The sequence below is a fragment of the Bidens hawaiensis genome, unplaced genomic scaffold (assembly GCF_021521415.1).
Source record: "Bidens hawaiensis isolate Kalapana, Puna unplaced genomic scaffold, B.hawaiensis_p1.1 tig00025239_1, whole genome shotgun sequence".
Lineage (NCBI taxonomy): Eukaryota > Viridiplantae > Streptophyta > Magnoliopsida > Asterales > Asteraceae > Bidens > Bidens hawaiensis.
The window spans coordinates 120,812-127,275 of NW_027494030.1; the positions used below are offsets into that span (position 1 = coordinate 120,812).

General features: G+C 33.6%; 1 pseudogene; it reads left to right on the plus strand.

Moving 5' to 3' along the window:
- Positions 1-546: 546 nt before the first annotated feature.
- LOC143571256 (wall-associated receptor kinase 2 pseudogene) lies at positions 547-3,693 on the plus strand (annotated as a pseudogene).
- The last annotated feature ends 2,771 nt before the right edge of the window (positions 3,694-6,464 follow it).

A 6,464-nucleotide genomic window follows, 5' to 3' on the forward strand; every position in this document is an offset into this window, starting at 1 on the left:
CCATGATATAGATACCCTCTCAACTTTTGCACAAAAAGAAAAACTTTATTTCTTATTATGCAATTCATCTCACCCGCCCACCTCACGTTTCTATATCTGATTGCCTCCCGCTTTCGCAATACACACTTTATAAAAAGAAAATTAAAAATAAAAGTCAAAACAACAAATGAAGTAGACGAAAAGTTATTTTTACTCATTTGTTGTTTACTTAATTAGCATGACAAAGTAGATGTGAATGGTGGTGTCTATAATATTGTGTAATTAACAAGGTCGGTCATTTTTTAAAATGACGTGCTTTTTTCTATTATTTTTGTAAGGTTAACTTGTTTAAATATTGGATATTGTGGCATATACATGATACATGCTACACCAGTTAACCCTGCCAGAACACTTGATATATAACAACTAATGAATTACTTAATTACAATTTGAACGATTGACCTTTTCATAAGTATTATTTCATGCATCAATTCATACTATAAATCAGTTGGATTTACTCTATTAACAATATCAAAAGTAGTTTGGTTGTAACTACAAAACACAACCATGAAACTAATATTCCATGTTCCAATGTGGGTACTACTTCTAATGTTCTCTTTCACAGCATCTGATTCAAACTTCACATCTGAAACTTACACTCTTATCACTGCTACTAACATTGCGAAGCCAGGCTGCGAGAGCCGATGTGGAGACTTAATCGTCCCCTATCCTTTTGGTATCGACACCAACTCAACGTGTTCTATAGCCCACGAGTTTGAAATCTACTGCAACACTTCGATACATCCTCCCGTGGCCTTAATTAAAAATACAAATACAGGTTACACCCCAATTAAAAACATATCTGATTCCACACTCCGGGTTTCTAGTATGGTGGCTACTAGATGTTATTCGCCTAATGGTACTGCTTCCAACTCGTTTGGTGTCTCTCCAGATTTAACGAATTCGCCCTATACTTTCTCACGGGTAAATAAGTTCATTGCTCTCGGTTGCAATGATTACGCTTGGATGACCTCAGAGTCAACGTCTAGTAACGTATCTACGGGTTGTGTCGTGTTTTGCCCTGATTTAGGGAGAATCCACGGTGACGAGTGTTCGGGCAATGGTTGTTGTCAATCATCCATTGATCAAGACATTACCTACTATCAAACTCAGCTAAGTTCCTTGCTTGATGCAGATGATGTAGGCTTTACGAAGCCTTTAAATCAATGTACATATGCGTTTCTTGCTGAGAAGAACGTGCACATGTTTAATGGTGCAACAGATTTAAATGACACTTCTTTCCGTGAAAGGATTGAGGCTAATGTCTCAGTTGTGCTTGAATGGGCTATTGGCAATCTGAGTTGTCAAGCAGCCGATGGTTTCGCATGTCAAGCGAATAGCAAGTGTGTTAACTCTACTAGAGTAACTGGTGGATACCGTTGCGTGTGCAAAGATGGCTATGAAGGAAACCCTTACCTGTCTCCTGGCTGCCAAGGTACATAAATTATTTCTAAGTTTTACATGTTTGTTTTATTGCAAATTATCATTTTTCCTTAAGGTTTTAACCAAATGTAAAATTAAACCTCATAACATAAGATTGCTCATATGCACCAAGAGTATATGTATAATTCACAATATTAAAAGGTAAATAATCTGTTGGTGCATCATCTCAACGCCAAATTGACAAGTCAATAAGTATATTATATCAATCCATTCCGGCCTCCTAATAGTTTTGACTTCATAAACCATAGGCAGTTAAACTTGGAAACCAATGAGCTTTCTTTTTTTTTTTTTGGCTTTAACGTCAACTTTACAGGCTCAAATTCAACTCTTTGTATTTTATTATGAGTGTACAATGGAGAGTTGGATATGTGAGGTTTTGAAAAGTAAACAAAATAGATGTTATTTGCTAATTTATAGTTGAGGCTCCGTGAATGTTATTGTCAGTCTTGTATGTCTTGTGGTCTTTTTGTGTTCATCTACTCACACAAGTCTTAATAGATTATTAATTCTGACCGATGTAGTGCAAGTGAATTTTCTTCTTGTAAGATATATCTTTTCAAGTCCCTCTGTACATGTTCTTATTATTATTATTTTTTTTTTTTCGTTCACAAGTACGTGTAGCTTGGATCTCAATACATAGCCCTTCATCTTTGTTTAATTTCGGTTATCGTTAAAAATATCAGAATGTTGCAAATTATGGTATTTCTTTCTTTAGACATCGATGAGTGCCAGGACCGAGAAACCAATCCTTGTTATGGCGATTGCAAAAATACTCTAGGGAGTTACCAATGTACTTGTCCGCCAGGATCTTCTGGTGATGCAAAGATAGTAAATGGTTGTCAACACTCTAAAGACTCGAAAGTTTCGTCAATCAAGTTCAGTATAGGTAAAGCACTTGCAAATATGTGTATTCCATTTTTCTTCAACTGCTTCCGGTTTTCGAAACACATGTTTTCACCTAGAGCACAACAACCACTGATAGAAGTGTTCTTTATTTGTAATTCACATGTAGCAATGGTGTTTGGCATGCTGGCAATATTTGCTGGCATATCAGGGACTTTCTTTGTTTTAAAGAGGAAGAAGCTAATGATGCTTCGGGAAAAGTTCTTTGAGCAAAATGGCGGCATGTTGCTTAAACAAAAGATCAATTCACAAGGATCTGATCAAGAAATGATGTTATTTACCACTACACAACTTCGTAAAGCAACTAATCATTATTCTCAAGAAAATATTATTGGTCGAGGTGCCTCTGGTGTTGTGTACAAGGGAGTTTTGTCTGATATGCGTGTAGTTGCCATAAAGAAGTCCAAAATATTGGATGAGAGCCAAGCACAACCGTTCATAAATGAACTATTAATCCTTACACAAGTCATCCATCGAAATGTGGTAAAGCTTTTAGGGTGTTGTTTGGAAGAAGAAGTCCCTATACTAGTTTATGAATACATATCAAATAACACGCTCTATCATCACATTCATTCCAGGTTGGGTGGAATGAATTGGCTGACATGGGATCATCGGTTAAGGGTTGCCGCTGAAGCATCTAGTGCACTTGCATACCTTCATTCAGAAACTATTATGCCTATCATACACAGAGATGTTAAGTCTGGCAACATACTACTAGACGATAATTACACGGCAAAAATTTCAGATTTTGGTGCATCAAGGTTAATCCCATTAGATCATGAACAAGTAACTACTCTTATTCAAGGTACGTTAGGGTATTTAGATCCTGAGTACTTTAGCACAAGCCAACTAACTGAAAAAAGCGATGTGTATAGCTTTGGAGTGATCCTCGCTGAACTCATAACTGGAAAAAAGCCCATTGGTGTTGATAGAGTGAATGTCGATAAAAATTTAGCAACATATTTTGTCAATTCACTTAAAGAAAATTGCCTATTTGAAATTGTTGATCCTAGAATATTACGTGAATGCACTCTTGACCAACTGCAACTTGTAGGCGATCTAGTAAAGAGATGCCTTAATTCAGAGGGTCGTGATAGACCTACAATGAAAGAGGTGGCAGCAGAATTAGACAACTTGAGAAAATTCACAACTCGTCCTTGGACTCAACAACAAACACATCAAGAGACTAGAAGCTCAGCCATAGAAGTTGAGCAATCTGATCTTTACGAAGTTCCATTAGATACTATTAACTCAGAATCTTGCTACAATACCACATATATGGGGCTTGAAGAAAACATTCCACGTTAAATGTTCATCTGGTGTTTCTTGTAGAGTCGATTACTTGAGCATCACCACCTTTTATAGTTATTAGGGTTATAAATGTTGTTTTTCATAATGTTTAATAATAATGTTGTGTGAGCATCTTACTTTGATTTGACTATCTCCATGTTTAAACTAAAGATACGTTATCAAAATTCCGCAGCGAGTTCGTCGAGGAGTGCGGGGTAGCGCGCCCCTACACGGGGTTCGGGGAAGAGCCTCGAGAAAAATATTTAGTAACCTGTTTAGTTTTTGGTCAGTTTAAGGGTTTTCGATCAACCTCGAGTTTTTGGTCAACTTTAGTTTTCGGTCAACTTTAGTTTTCAGTTATGAACTGAGATCTCTGTTTTGACCGAGATTTCGGTTTTAAATGAGATCTCGGTGTAATCAGAGATTTCGGTTTATTAGATCTCGGTTTGAACGAAAAACTATATTAGGGGATAAGCTTTTGTTCCAGATTCTTAGGGATCAGTTTTATCTCCAAATCTTTGTTATTTTCGAAATTTGTATTTTCATTAATAATTCAAATCTCAAAAAAAAAATTGAAGATTTGTTTATTCATTTAATTTAAGAATAACAAAAAGATGATCCGAATTCTGAACCAAAATATGCATAATTTTTAGAAAACCATGATGAACACAAAGAATATCACTGAAAACATAATTGTTAACAGGTTTTTAATGTGAAAATCAGTTGTATTGTTTTGAAACACTTTATATGAGAACCGATTTCAATAAATACAAGCATAATAAAAACCAAAATTAGAGTTTATCAAGACTTTAGATTCATATCTTCCGGTTTAAATCCATATTTATTGGAAACCATGAAGAACCGATTAAACAACATCTCTCTTGATACCATATGTTGATCAATTCCTCATGGTGATTATGAAAACATGGATGATATGATAAAGCTGATAAGATGTGCGTACCTTTTATAGCAGGGAGAGCAGCCATAGCATATGAGAAACCTCCAGACATGATTGTCAGCTTGATCGAGTTCTCCTTTAGGATTTATTGTTAAGGATGAGGATTAGGGTTCTTGAGAGAGAACCGAACATGGGAGAGAAGAGGTTTACGAATTATGTGTTGTGTATATGTGTCTCGGGTAACCACTTTGATATTAATTAGTCTCCCTTAAATACACCCATGGTAAGACCTTTATTAGCTAATGAGGGTAATACAATATAATAATAACGTATAATTGTTTATTATTTTGATCTATTTATTATATAAATGATTATAATGATCATACGGTGAATATATAAATATATTAATTCTTACAATATTTAGATGGTTTAGGGTAAAACGTTTACTTTTTAAACGAACATCAAAATCCATTTTGTTCGTTCTTTCAGACATGAATGTCTAGCCCTTGAACTTTCAACTATTGGCACTTTAGCCGTGGTACTTTTAGATCTTGATAGTTTAAGCCCTTAAACTTTCAGCTATTGAGAGCTATCAAATATTGAAAGTTTAGCCCTTAAACTTTCAACTATTGACACTTTAGCCATTTAGCTTTCTAAAATTGATGGTTTAACCCTTTAGCTTTCAGAGTGACAGTTTAGCCCTTTCTCTTTTAGACATTCACAATTTAGCGCTTGTACTTTAAGCTATTGATGGTTGTTCCGACATGATCTGGACGCTTTGTTTAGGCTTTTGTATTAGATAATGTGCTTTTTTTTAGTTAAGGTTGCAATGGCAATTGCTTGAATCTTTAACATTGTCCATTATTGTTCATTAGGCAGGCAGTATACTCATAACCTTAACCTTGTGCCTGATGACCAACTACTAATTGCCTGACAATCCTCCATTGGTTTTTAAGTTAGGGACAGCTTTATATATATCCTTACACACTTGTGAAATGGGGAAGGGATAATTTGAGAACCTCTTTAGTTGTTAGAGATTTGAGAATCAAATATAAACCACATGTTTCATTAAGTATGTAACTAATTTGTTGTAAATTAAACCATAATAAAAAATTAAAGAACGAGAGAATCAGTATTATTAAATGGTAAATGGTATTTTAAGTAAAGTGCATGAAAAGAAAAGACAAAAAAACCAATTCATATTTTCTTTCGTTGTTTATATATATTTAATTATTATTTTAAACTAAATCACCTTTTTATATAAAAAAACTGATTTATTAAAGCGAATCATATGTTTTATAATTACATACATATAGCAATTGTTTACTAAAAAAACATTTACGTAAGTTACGTTCTTTTTAACTACACAAGTTACATTTCGTTTGATAACTACACAAGATACATTTTGTTATAGAAAAACATTTGCACAAGTCATATTTCTTTCAAAAAAAGATTGTGTAACTTATGTAAATATCATAATATTACATAAATGTGATATAATAATATTACATATATGAAATATCTTATCACACTAGAATTGTAATAAACATTTATAAACAATTTTATGTGTAATAGACCCTTAAATGTTTGTAATATTCTGATTTTTGCAACACTGCATATATGTAATCCACGTAACATGTGTAATATCATATTTACATTTACGTAATGCATATTACACAAGGTAATTTACATGAGTTTGATGTAATCCACTTAAATTATAATCGATTACATATATGAAAATATGTTTGATGTAATCCACTTAAATTATAATCGATTACATATATGAAAATATGGTATTGCATATTTGTAATCCACGTAAAATATGTGTAAAATTGTATTTACATAAAACGAATTATATATAAAAGACCATCATCAAACTTTTAATTAGTTG